A 14,846-nucleotide genomic window follows, 5' to 3' on the forward strand; every position below is an offset into this window, starting at 1 on the left:
ACGTGTGAATCCCATTTTGGTGTGCCCCTTTGCTGGAATACCACTGAGCGTAAAATTCAACTCCATCATTAATGATAGTGATGGCTAGAGACTCGTACACATTGCTATAAAAATGAGTACTCACATGGTAGATCAAGTATTGTATACATGTATATTCATTGGTATTGGTTCAAATTATACAATCAGTTCAGAGCATAGTGAATACAACACACAACGAATATGTTTATTTCTAGGACGAACTGAAGTTCATGAGTCATCTTCTATGAAATCAGAATCATGAATTATGTGTCAAGGTCTGATTTTGTCTGTAGGTTATCATACCTAAATGAAACAAACCTTATTATGTACGTGTTTAAAAAAACCCAGAATGCTTGACAACGATAGAGCTTGTCCGACAGTCAAAATACTGGCCCGACAGACAACATACTGGGCACATTCGTTGTAATTAATTCAAAGTATACTGTTAGTACCGGGCAAGGCTGATACAACAAACAGGAAATCTGTTTACTTGAGGAAACTCCTACCTTTCCAAATAAAAGAATATCTATGAGGACAAAGTGATGAATGTGTTAAGGTCTGACTTTGTCTGTGGGTTATCGTGGTACAATGAAAAAAATGATCTCTTCACATGCGTTCTTTGATAACAAAGAACAAAAAATATTGAACAACGACAGAGGTTTGCCCCACAGACTTTTCCACAAGGAATCCTCACACGTCTTATACCTCATTATGATAAGGGGCGGTGGGGGAGCCCAGTGGTTAAAGCGTTCGCTCGTCACACCGAAGACCCGTGTTTGATTCCCCTCATGGGTACAAAGTGTGAAGCCCATTTCAGGTTTTCCGCCGTGATATTGCTGGAATATTGAGAAAAACGGCGTAAAACCATATTGCTGAGAGAAATAAAACAGTTCTCTTGTACCACAAAATATGCAACAGTACATCAGTAGTCCTCTCTTATTGACGAGTGTTGACGTAGACTTACATTTTCGTGAACACTTGTATTTTTTATCGCCGTGTCAAGTTTTTCGTCACCTCTTGCATATGTTATGATCGGGAAAATACGACTGACTTCGCCTTATCAAGCGATTTTTGCGATGACTATTTTTTCCGTTTTTGTTACGAAAAACGCAGGATGGTTACTGCCCATAAATCATATGATATTAAAACGTATTTGCTTTGACTTAATCGCTTGCGGTCTACACATTGTGTGTACGATTACGATAACTATAACATCCCTCTATCCTCCAGTGACGTTTTCATTTGACGTCATGGTAGAAAATTGACGTCACAAATATGGGGGCGTTTGGTTTGCTCAACAGCCAAAGGATTCGGTTTTTGAAATGTCATGAAACTGATGAAATCAATGATACATTGATGCATCTCAGTAGAAGGCAATCCTAGAATTACGTACGCTGAGGGCTATGTCATGCAGCCAGTGGTGGCTGAGCGAGGCAATCGCACACATTGATGACTGCTGTACAAATCAGTTTTACTCTCTAGTGCTATTGCATGTTGTAAATTCCATGGCATGATCGACAAATAACATCAAACCCGATCTGTATAGATTTCATATGTTCACCTCAGATTTGAATGTTCAAACAGAGCAATATTGACAATGAAAGAAAGTAAAAGTGCCCATCAAAAATGTGTAAAATCCCACCTGGGTCATATTTTCAGGCATACAAAGTATGATATTTGATTTGGAAAGGAATTGTAAAACAAATGTGATAAAGCCACTATATTTTATTTACCACACTCTGTAGACAAATAGATTCCATTAATGATATGTCGACTGTACCCATGAGTTTCACCGTTTGGTGCAACAGAAAGAAAAGTTTTACAAGGTTCATTCTCTAGAGTAAAGATGTCATCTGGTGTCCGATACACGGGTGTGTTATAAACGTAGAAGGGTTCTTTCTCGATTTAGCTGTGAATTCACACATTATGAAATGTTTATGAATTAGAAACGCCATTGCTTCGGTAGTGAGGTATATGTGATTTGAAGGAAATAGCAGTAGCATTAGAAGTAGCAGCAGCAGTAGCAGTATTGGAGGTATAGGTGGTGGTCCCATTTTTTTGTTTGCGTGTCGTCGCACTCAGCAATATTCCGAATTTATGGTGGCGATCTGTAAATAACTGAATCTGGAGCCGACGGTGATCTAACTAGTTGCTAAGGTGATTAGAAGCGGTTAATGTTGAACTTGGGATAAGGGAAGACCTCCCCGACAACATTCTTATCCAAGCCGATAAAGGCTATATTTGAGTACAGAGTTTGAATTAGCCATAACCTTTTCCCGCAACTACATGGAACTGGTTCTCGAGCCTCGATGTGTGATTCCTAACATCCCCTAATCTGAAACACGGATCAAAATGATATGTCTGACAGACCTAACCCTATTCAAGACTCATTCGTGCCCGTCAGTGATATTAATCAACAATCTAATTCATTTGTGAAAATCCATCTTAGACAAATTTTCCTTATACTCTGTAACAACCCTACCTACAGAACAGCGTCTAATTTCAAATATTCCAATATCGTCTGCGAAGGTAGTCGATCCTTCGTGATGTTATGGTTTCATTAAATCTCACTCCTCAAAGACTAATTAAGACAAAATCCTCGTAGGATGTGTGTATGGGTCAGTTTTAAGAATCAGCTGCCATCGGACACTGTCTGTTTAAACAGTGAACACTTCCTCCCCAGGGGCGCCAGACTGCACCGGTCAGCCCGCACAGTCCTTATTATATGCCATGAAATGTTGGATTGTATGAAGACGGACAATGGCCGGAGGCATGGTCAAATATCGATGTTGGTCTTCTCAGAAAGGAAAATAGTATTCGTTCATGTTATCAATCTTTGAGTGACCCAGAGACGTCATTTTGAAGGAATGCCGCATGGTATCGGCCATGCATATTGATTTTGGTTGGGGATTCTGTATAGCGACCCTGATGTATTGATGTATTAATTTTACGAATACATTTATCAGATTAGTTCAGATTATGTAGGAGGTAGGAATGCATTCTCCTGATATTTCCAGTACACGTATTTCGATAGGTATCACGGAGATCTAGACCAATGTCATCGAGTACAAACAAGAATATACTGAAATTGTTAAAGTCACAAACCAAGCCAATCATGTGGCCATTAAATGGCTCTTATCATAGCACCGTGTTCTTTGATCAGGGTTAGGAAAATATACACATTACATACATGTAGGAGTTACTTAACAAGTAAAGATCGAAAAAATTCCACAAACTTTCTTCACGATTACAGGTAAGAAGCAGTCATAAGGAACTTACTTTTTAAACTTTTTTCTCTCTGGGCTGCAACATTACCCTTCTGTGTTAAACTTTGTTACACAAATTATGTCACGTGGCATACCCTCTGTGACCTTTGCGATATGTACCCGTGTTGTTTTGTTTCTTCGGGATTTTTTTTTCAGGTGAATGGTTGATTTACCTTGTCATGTGTTTGTGACCGGTGCCAATGATGAAACTGTATAACGCCCACATCTCTGCCTACATCTATAATTGCCATAAACAGTTGCTAAATATTTATTCAGATTTATTGGTCTCTTCTTAAAGAGCTCTCTTGTGATTGTAAGAAGGGTTTTGTCGCTTTCGTTTTCAGCATTTTTAATGATGTGTAGGATGGAACAAGTCAACGCAATCATTTATCTGGCGATATGATATAGTACTTCCGACAGGCCTGATATAGAGAAATACAGATCTGTTCCTGTGCTCCCAGATGGTCGTCGACGAATAATAATTACAATTATTCATCACGACAACCTGTCTTCATATTTATGATGCCATCATACACCATTTCCTCGTAGGTTATATACCCATCCCCCAATTAAACAACCTTGTTTTGTATGTTTTTATCCTTTATTTGTTAATAGGAAGGTACAATACATCCCATGGGTCGATATTCTTTTAACGTCATACAACGTCAGAGCTTCAGAACGCCGTCATCAAACCACTTCTTCGGCTGAAAAGCAAACTGTCTCTGAATCAAGGAATTGGCAATGCGTGTGAAAAACGTAATTGGTTACGAGTACTGGATCCATAAACAAGGATTACCCTATTCCAGTGATCCCATGAGTCGACGCTGTGATGTGATACAAGATGGCAGCCATATTTTCTATATTAGTGTTGCTGCCTGTCATATGTAGACCAGAAGTATTGTGACTATCCTGCTGATCGATTCTTCTGGTTTGGTAAAACGGTTCCACAGTGATAATCCTGCAAGTCTCCATATTGGTCCATGCGTCAGTGTGGTTTGATTGTGTGTTTGATGTCTTGATGAAACTCTCACTCACTCTCTCACTCACTCACTGAGTCAGATGTTATAACGGTGTGGATGCTTGACCCCTTATGTCGAGGGTAGATATCGTATGTCGACTGTCTAACAAATACCTCGCATCATCTCTGGATACATGTATTTTGTTTATGACCACCAGTTTATATCTTAATTTTTCTGTATGTACATGATCGGCGGTTTTAACTGTATTACTAACATCTTCCATCGTCATTGTATGATGCTTGTTTGTAATTGTACGCGTATTGCACATTTTCTGTCAACTGTTTCACCACCACCTTACAACATCACTGAGTAATGGTTGTCGGCTGTGCACATCTTCTGTTTCACCACCACCTTACAACATCACTGAGTAATGGTTGTCGGCTGTGCACATCTTCTGTTTCACCACCACCTTACAACATCACTGAGTAATGGTTGTCGGCTGTGCACATCTTCTGTTTCACCACCACCTTACAACATCACTGAGTAATGGTTGTCGGCTGTGCACATCTTCTGTTTCACCACCACCTTACAACATCACTGAGTAATGGTTGTCGGCTGTGCACATCTTCTGTTTCACCACCACCTTACAACATCACTGAGTAATGGTTGTCGGCTGTGCACATCTTCTGTTTCACCACCACCTTACAACATCACTGAGTAATGGTTGTCGGCTGTGCACATCTTCTGTTTCACCACCACCTTACAACATCACTGAGTAATGGTTGTCGGCTGTGCACATCTTCTGTTTCACCACCACCTTGCAACATCACTGAGTAATGGTTGTCGGCTGTGCACATCTTCTGTTTCACCACCACCTTACAACATCACTGAGTAATGGTTGTCGGCTGTGCACATCTTCTGTTTCACCACCACCTTACAACATCACTGAGTAATGGTTGTCGGCTGTGCACATCTTCTGTTTCACCCTCACCTTACATCATCACTGAGTAATGGTTGTCGGCTGTTCCCATCTTCTGTTTCACCCTCACCTTACAACATCACTGAGTAATGGTTGTCGGCTGTGCACATCTTCTGTTTCACCACCACCTTACAACATCACTGAGTAATGGTTGTCGGCTGTGCACATCTTCTGTTTCACCACCACCTTACAACATCACTGAGTAATGGTTGCCGGCTGTGCACATCTTCTGTTTCACCACCACCTTACAACATCACTGAGTAATGGTTGTCGGCTGTGCACATCTTCTGTTTCACCACCACCTTACAACATCACTGAGTAATGGTTGTCGGCTGTGCACATCTTCTGTTTCACCACCACCTTACAACATCACTGAGTAATGGTTGTCGGCTGTGCACATCTTCTGTCAGCTGGTTTACCACCACCTTGCACCTTCATCAAGGTATGGTTGTCGGCTGTTCCCATCTTCTGTTTCACCCTCACCTTACAACATCACTGAGTAATGGTTGTCGGCTGTGCACATCTTCTGTTTCACCACCACCTTGCAACATCACTGAGTAATGGTTGTCGGCTGTGCACATCTTCTGTTTCACCACCACCTTACAACATCACTGAGTAATGGTTGTCGGCTGTGCACATCTTCTGTTTCACCACCACCTTACAACATCACTGAGTAATGGTTGTCGGCTGTGCACATCTTCTGTTTCACCACCACCTTACAACATCACTGAGTAATGGTTGTCGGCTGTGCACATCTTCTGTCAGCTGTTTTACCACCACCTTGCACCTTCATCAAGGTATGGTTGTCGGCTGTTCCCATCTTCTGTCAGCTGTTTCACCACCACCTTGCACCATCACCAAGGTATGGTTGTCGGCTGTTCCCATCTTCTGTCAGCTGTTTCACTACCACCTTGCACCATCACCTAGTAATGGCTGTCGGCGGTGCCCGTTTTCTGTCAACCGTTTCACTACTATCGTGCACCACGAGATAATGTTTGACGCTTCTACGAACTCATACATCGTGTTTAATGACTATGCACCTAATCAAACTGTCTCCTTCTTACCGCGTTATAACTGTGTGTATCAATTAGTATGACATGCTCATCTGCGCTGTAACTGTTTGTTGTTTATCATATATTCTTTATTTCATTGTCTGGCATGCTAGTACGTTCAGAAAAATAGATATCATTTTATTGACAGTTTCGTAATAGACCGTGTTAAAATATACGGCACATCTACACGTTTACATTGCTGTTTATTCTGACATGTGAAATACCCTAGTCCAAACAACGTTTGATTTCCGTTTTCTCATGATAGAACATCATTTCTCTTTATACCACCACCAGTGCGGTGGAGTAGCCCAGTGGTTTGATTCTCCACATGGGTACAATGTGTGAAGCCCGTTTCTGGTGGTCCCCGCCATGGTATTGCTGGAATATTTTGCTAAAAGCTAAAAAAACATATTCACTCACACACCCATTTATCACCACCGCTAAACACAACGCATGTAATCCAAGCATGCAGTACCCCCATACACGGACATGGGGTGTAATTCTTAATTTGGACTGTTTTGAAGAAAGTGAACAAATCACTCTAACACATTAACTTTGAGACACTGATCCTGCATCTAACACGTGTTACTACTAGGCCTTGTCTTTTTTTTTCTTTTCTTTTTTTTTTTTGGGGGGGGGGGTTGTTTTTATTTTTTATTTTTGTTTGTTTTGGTTTTGTATTACTTTTTTACTTTTTTCTTTCTTTTTCTTTTTTGATTTGATCTGATTTTTATTTTTTTTTTTATATTTTTGTTGTTGTTCTCTCAAAACATTCATTATTATCATAGCAAACATGACTGATTCTATAACGTTTTCTATAGTAGATCAAAAGTTCCGCTACTTGTTTAAAGACACTATAATACACGTAATACGGTAATTTGGATGATACTGTACAGTAATATAATTACATTTCATTGTGACTAGCTATGTCTGATGAAGCAGCTTCTGTTAGAAGTGATGTTGCATATTGATGAGGGTAATGCACCAATTCTCCCGATTCAGTATAAATTGTCTGCAATAAGAACAATACCAATTACACTAACTAAACTAAAGAACTAGAGATGAAGTTTGTAAGTTAGAATGAATTTATAAATGCAATTACAACGGACATTGGACAGCTATCAATATTTCCAACTCAAGAAGACTATACTAGTATTCAAAATAGTAACCGATTTAAGTATAGTGATATTTACTTACATAACTCACTGTTACAATACTTGTTTGGATCTTTGAATGTTAGCATTGTATAACTATTGTAAAAGAATTGATGTATGTGTCTGAATAACAGTGATATTGCCAGTAGGAACTGGGATAACACAGAGTTAAATAGTCCATTCTAAACACTACGCAGACAAGGCAGAACACTTGTACAGAAGTGGTTCATGTAAGGAACTTCAATTCTGGAAGCTTTTAACCTAGTCTGGGGATACTAAGTGAACAGCATTTGCATTATCAAGAAAAATTACCAGCGTGAGGTTCCAGCCGTGATACTAAATATTCTCCAGGGTATTCAGACCAGGCAACGGTGCAGTCCCCTCATCCTCATCCAATGACATATGACGCGACAGAACAAGAAAAAAACCATCATTGTCCAGCGCTAAATCCGAGACTTTCAAACCGTGTATCTTTTTCACTAATATATTCTATAATTCCAAGACACATGCAGCATTTGATCATTGAAAAGACATCATTGAAAACACCAGAGAGTCCACAATGATTAATTTACAAGATTTACATAGGTTTGGCATCGATCGAAGCTATGGTATTTGGTTCCGAAATGCAAGCTCACTCCGAAGAGTATTAAAGCAAGCGTGATTTGAATCGATGCGTATTCAGCCTGCGATGGGGATATATCAGCTTGTTCTGTTGGCTCTGGTAGTATTTTTAAACGTCCTTCTGTCCAATTAAATTTCGAACTAACAGTGACCAACCTTAGGTAATTCCCTCAGAGGATCTGGTGTCGCTGTATTGCAAAGACAGTGATTAACAAAGCTGGGAGTAATGCATCTTCCCCATGGCTGTGGAGTGTAGATTATCTTTACCTAATGTAGACCTCGACCTGCTTTGTAGCTTTTAGTCAAAACTGCAGAAACAGAAAGGCAACTATTACACTGTCATCGCCAATGGCTGTACATTAAACTGGAAGAACTGAAACAAATGTAAACTTGAAATAGACTGTCTATACAGAATATATCTATTTCCGTAAGTTACCAGAATCGAATGTAAGGGCATATGTGCGTTTAACCTGCATGGATATGTGGAACATAGAACGCTATTTGTGAGAAGGAAACATCAGTTAAGTCACAGATATCGATCTCTTAAGCATTAATCGCATTTTCGCACCGATCTGATTACAGTGAGTGAGTTGGGTTCCACTCTCTTTTCTACAGTACTGTAGCAACATATATTACTGTGGAATGAAACCAGGATCTTCCACATGACAAGCTAACACTTTAACCACTGCCCCAACTCTCGTACCTGAGATATCACGCTTAAAAAGGAAACTGTCAATGTATATGAGCTCCTGACGTGAAAATTCAGTAACGGAAATATGTTTGAATGCTTGTAGACTTACATAGCAACAAAAGCTGGGACCGTGAAAGTCAGTTGTTTCTACATCAAACGTAGCTTTTCATGGTGTTCATGATATTAGTCCAGCATGCTCACAGTTCAGTGCATTATTTCCCCGCATATCCCAAGCTGCCTGTAAGGCTATAAAACAAAATTTATTCAAAAATAAATATCTTGAAAGTCCGTTGAACTACTTCACATCTCAAATCTTCAAAGAAAATTACAAGAGATCAGGGGTGTGAGGTTCTTCAAAAGCACCACATGATAGATGAGAAAATGATTGCTGTTACTTTTGCCACTGAGTGTAATACTGATCCCACTTTAAACGACAAACGGTCTTTTTAGCTTCCATTTATCCTGTCCTTTAACATGTTTGCATCGTGATCACAAAACAAGGGCATGTTTTACGTTTATTGCGCTCATTAGCCAGATCTGAAGTCGATCATGCGACAGCCATCAAATGTACATGGGCAGGTTGAATGGCACCTTTTGAATAAGTTAATACTCATTTTCGTCCAGAATATAGGCCAAGGTCCCGACCCACAAAAACGTTCGTAAAGTTACGATCTGTCGTAACGTATAATTTATCATCAGATTAACGTTCGTAGCGCTATTGCATTTGTAAACCGATAAACTATAGAGATACGACAGGTCGTAACTTTACGATCGGTTCGTGGATCGGAACCGTGTATAATATTATAGATATCCATTGATACAAAACCCCAACACATTGTTGACAGATGTTGCAGGATAAAGATCAATCTACATTTCCAGAACATCAAGATGAGAACGTTGAATTTCTGTTGGTGTCAATGACGTTAGACAGTGTTATAATATTCCTGCCATTCAAACAATATAAGGAATTGTCATAAAAGTGAAAATTATCACACCAAAATGCACGCGGGTATTAATCCGTGCTGTATTGAAAGGCAAAATGACAACGTGTGTTAACGGTGTGACTTCAGTCTCGCATCTGTAAACGCCATTCGTAAATTATTTTGCACTCTTAGAATAACGCAGCATGTGGATAAATGGTTTATCCCCCTGTGTGGAAGCGAGTAAGGGTCCCTTATACTGCCTGATCCATAGCTTATCGATTTGCAAGCTTTCAAACTGCCGACGATTTTCTTTAGAGTGATTGACTCCAATTATAAGGAATGACAGATTGCCACACACAATCTCTCAGAGTGGGTCTTGGGTTTTTTAACCACGAAATTGTGTTAAGTATATTTTCATCTGTTGTTTTTAGTATTTTGAGCTCGTGGTGAACTCGATTCCCGTGGTCTGAGGTCATAGGTCAGAGGTGAAGGTAAAGATGACTGGGAGGCGAAGGGCAAGGTTGTGAGGTAGATCAGTGTTTGAAGTTTTCGCTCGCCATGACGAAGATGGCGTTTCATTTCGAAAATGGGTAAAAAGTGTGGCGTTTATTTGTAATGTCGATAGGTACGAGGATCAGGATTACATAGACGTAAAGGCTACCTTATTATCTGGTTGGTATCGACATTGTGGATGGATTGGCTCGTTGTTGTTTAACGCTGTATTTGGTAATATTTCAGCTAGATAGCGGCGATCCGTAAATATTCGAGTCAATCCAGTGGTCGACAGCATGAGCATCGATCTAACCAATTGGGATTGGAAGACACACGTCAACCAATCCCGTTAATCGCCTCTTCCGTTAATCGCCCACGACAAGCATGGGTTGCTGAAGATCAAGACAAACCCGGATCTTCACGGGTTACTGGATGAGATACATCCAAAACGTAAGGCACTAATTGACTAAATGAAACAGGAAATCAATGTTCAAATCATCAAACAGAAATATAGTTGTGTGTTTCGAGACGATTACTCCTTTTACCTGACGCAATCAAATTGTACTACTTGTGCACGCGAGTGAGTGAGTTTAGTTTTACGCCGCAATTAGGAGTATTACAGCAATTGTGCGACGGGACACAAGATATGTGTGTGTGAATTAGCAGCTACATTAAACTGGATGGATGGATGGATAAATGGATGGGTGGACGGTCGGACGGATGACAATTAACTTCATAAGAAAAACATGATATGGTTGTACTTCTTGTGATATTTTGCGGCGGAACACCTCACTCATTCTGAAGGCGTCTAGCGTTAACGATTGGCACCATAGTTACGACAATGACGTCACAATGGCATCACGGTATTGCTCCCGGTTGGAACTGGTGCTTTGGATCCTTGTAGAGGGGGCGCTGTAGAAGTTAAAGTGTTCGTTTGAAAACCCGGGTTCGACTCCCCACTGGGTTATAAGCTCACTCCTTGTGTCCCTTGCAGTGATATTGCTGGAATATTGCTAAAAGCGGCGTATAATTATACGCACTCATTGTAAGAGATCAAGGCCGTCTGTTTCCTGTAGATTTACGTTTTGTGTCATGATTTCTGTTAGGCAAACAATACACTCGTCACAGGCCTCAGTAATGTATATATGGAAGGAATTGTAAGAATAGGTTTTTTGTAGAGATACGAGAAAATCATTTATGTTTGTCTGTGATTTTGAAATGTCATCGCCTACATTAACAGACCCTTAAATTTTATGACTTTTTGTAATGTATTGATAAAAATACACTTTAAACTGGGCGTAATTGGTGACGTGTAGCGACAACAGGTAGGCTTAATGCTACGAGTTGTTAAATTACGCTCAAGTGAAAAATATACTTCACTATATCTAGTGACTTATAACTCTTTACAATGAGACCTCGCTTTTCCATACTCTGTCGTACCGGACCACTGAATCACTGACACAATGAAGCCTCCCAATTCCCGATTCCGATAATCGGTAAATTCCAAATTTGGATCCATCATATGTAAAGAGCGATTACTCCGTGATCATGATTTGTATGTTTACCACCAACCAACGTGGTTGGTGAGGTAAGCTAGTTATTAAAAACGCTCACTCGTCATGCGCAAGTCCTGGGTTCGATTCCCCACATGGGTAGAAAGTGCCAGGTCCATTTTTGCTGGAATATTCCTAAAAGCGGCGTAAAACTAACCTCACTCATTAAACTCGAAAGGGAGGATTAACGGTGTCAGAGCTGGTTGTAGGTTTTCACCACAGCCGGCAATTTTCTAGTTACCCTTCTAGATGCCAGAGTCAAGACTTGCCCGGGCAAACTGATGGTTGATATTATGAGCGGCGTGTTGATCGCTTCCCGAAGAATTGAATTAGGGTTTTTCGACATTTAATCCTTTCATCGGTATTTGGATGGAAGAGTGTCCATTAATATATGGTTATAAAGAACTGACGAAAATAACGTACTGTCTATTTCAACCGAAATGCGTGTAACGATCTACGATTGTAAAGAACAAGAATTAGTGTCTCTCTGACTTGAATTCGTCATAACTGTAGAACGTAAGACCCCACGTATTAGAGGGATCAGCGCAGTGAATTCCGTCAGCTGTGCCCTTCGCCGCTCAGCAGTTTGTCTGACAAAAAACTCCAGGTACACACAGTCGCCCTGTGAAAACATAGATACACATTGTAGAGTAGTCCCCCTTTAATACACTAAGGAGGTAATGGATAAAACGTACCGAAACAGTACCATCTCGATTAAACTCCACGCTGTACCAATATCCATACATTAAGTTTATGCTTGAATGACATAAAATTGACACAAAATGATAAACAATGCATATATTTTTATTATTTTTCCTTGTTTCCTCACAAATCTGACATATTAAACATCAATCATTTATGCCAACTTGCTTTTTTCGATAAACTATAAAACATGAATTATGCCAATTTACAAACTCCAGCATTGGTTTCCAACATTATGTAAAACGATATTCAAATGATCCGTCATAAATGCCAAAGGGCAATGCGTTGGTGTTCGACTACATTCTGTAAAGTACATAAGGCGCTTGGAAATTTGTTTTCTCAACGTTATCCATTCGTTTCGAAATGCCTTGCTCAGTAATCGATCGTGTGGCGTTTCAAATGACGGTGTTTTCTCTATTTTCTGAGTTCGATGTCTTCGAATTACGGTGGGCGTGAATTCAATTACAATATCACAATAGACTTGTCGTTATGAAAAGGTCTGTCTTGAAAACATAATGCCGTACATGTTAAAGGCGACCGACGAATCTCACATGTATCAATTCGATTTCAATGGCACAAATATTTAGTCTGATACAACTTGAAAGTAGTGAAAGTCATCGGAGTTTTTTCTGAGTTTCTAATTTCGAAGTTGATTTCGGAAGCTGTTTGTCTTTTGTTCTCAAACATCTGGCAATTGTAGCGTCGTCATTTTCCTCTGATATTTCTGCTCAAGACTTGCTACGTCAAGACTGCTCAAAGTTTAAAAACATGATCACTGGAAGTGACATTTTATGGCGTTTCTTTTAATATCGAATCTGGCGTCCTCTCCTCCAGTAAGATGTTTTCAATGTGGTCATCATATTAACAATCTGGGTCTAGATTTTCGAAGCTTTCTTGCCGATTAGAAAGTGGTAAGTTAATGATATTAGCACAAACTTGGAACTATAGGCGTTCGCGTCTGTCACCATATAAACATTTAGGTTTCTCGTCACTTCCCCGCTACCAATTTCACATTGTCACGATGTATTGGCCCATTTACGGAGTCACAAAGTTGTCACATGACGTTGTGATATGTCATTTTCGCGTCCCCACAATGTTACTTTTAAATACTAACGTAATTTACGTTGTCTTAACGTTCTGTTCGATGTTAATGGTGGAACAGTGTTCCCAATAGCGATCAGTAGAAATTCAGTTCATTGTGTGCATGTTGTCTTGGTCGTGTGCTTTCCGAAGGTGTAGCTGTCTAGTGAAAAAAAGAATCTCAAAGTGAAACGTTCAACAGGAAACTCCATCGTGACACCAAGCTGCTGTGTAGATATCGATGCACAACGTCTTGATAACGTATGTATGTAACGTTCTATAACGTTGTGAAAAATCGTGAGAAAACGACTTAATACTAACGTTGTGTCGAGGCTTCCCCCAACGTTGCGAAAACGTTGTATGTTAGCTAAGTGCGTTGTCTTCCCACATTTCATATGGTGAAATATGCGTTTAAGGTCACGTTCAAAATCTTTTCACTTGAGCACCTGTAAAAGTGTGTAACAGTATGTCCTAGTCCGAACTAATGCCAGTCATGCATAGCTATCTAAATGAATACCATGCCGTGATTCAACATCGGCCACTCCTTGGTTATCCTAAGTGGTTGGGCAGGGCAGGGCATAAATGTTTGTTTTTCTAGCTTAGTCCACTTATATGGGACCGGCCTTGAAAAGGCCAATCAATCCAGTGATCGACCTCGTGAGCATCGGCCTATTCAACTGGGATATAGTGATATGTGTCAACCAAGTCAGAGAGCCTGACCATCCGAATCCGTTAATCGCCTCTTACGGCAAGAATGGTTGTCAGTTATTGAATATCAATGGGCAATCAAAAAAGAAAAACATTAGCATGAAGTGTAGAAAATACTTGGAAGTGGGCATAGTTGTAGTGTTTTCAGTGAGTGAGAGAGTGAGTGAGTGAGTTTAGTGTTACGCCGCTTCTGGCAATATTCCAGCAACATCACGGAGGTTGACACCAGGTACATTGTACCCATGAGGGGAATCGAACCCGGAGGGTCTCCGATATGATGACCAAATGCGTTAACCACTAGGCTACTCCACCTCCCTTGATGAGTTTTCGAACAGATCTTCAATCGGCACTTTGCTAAGTGTCTACCACTCTGTCGAAAGAGACACCAAGCAGTTCTCTTGCGTATGATTAGTCAGGAGTGCCAACAGCCCACCCTGACACATCAGCATTATGATCGAAAACAAAAAGTTCGGATACCTTTAAGTACCACCGACATCAGTTGGTCACTTGCTTTACAATCGTTTGCTACTGCTGATACTTACTGCAAACAAATATGGGAACTAAGTTCTGTCTGTGAGTGTAAAGTTTATTAATTTCCTTTGTTTTAAAATTCAGGTTCTAGAAAATTAGTTCTTTTCCACAATTTAG

The sequence above is a fragment of the Haliotis asinina genome, chromosome 15, assembly GCF_037392515.1.
Source record: "Haliotis asinina isolate JCU_RB_2024 chromosome 15, JCU_Hal_asi_v2, whole genome shotgun sequence".
NCBI lineage: Eukaryota > Metazoa > Mollusca > Gastropoda > Lepetellida > Haliotidae > Haliotis > Haliotis asinina.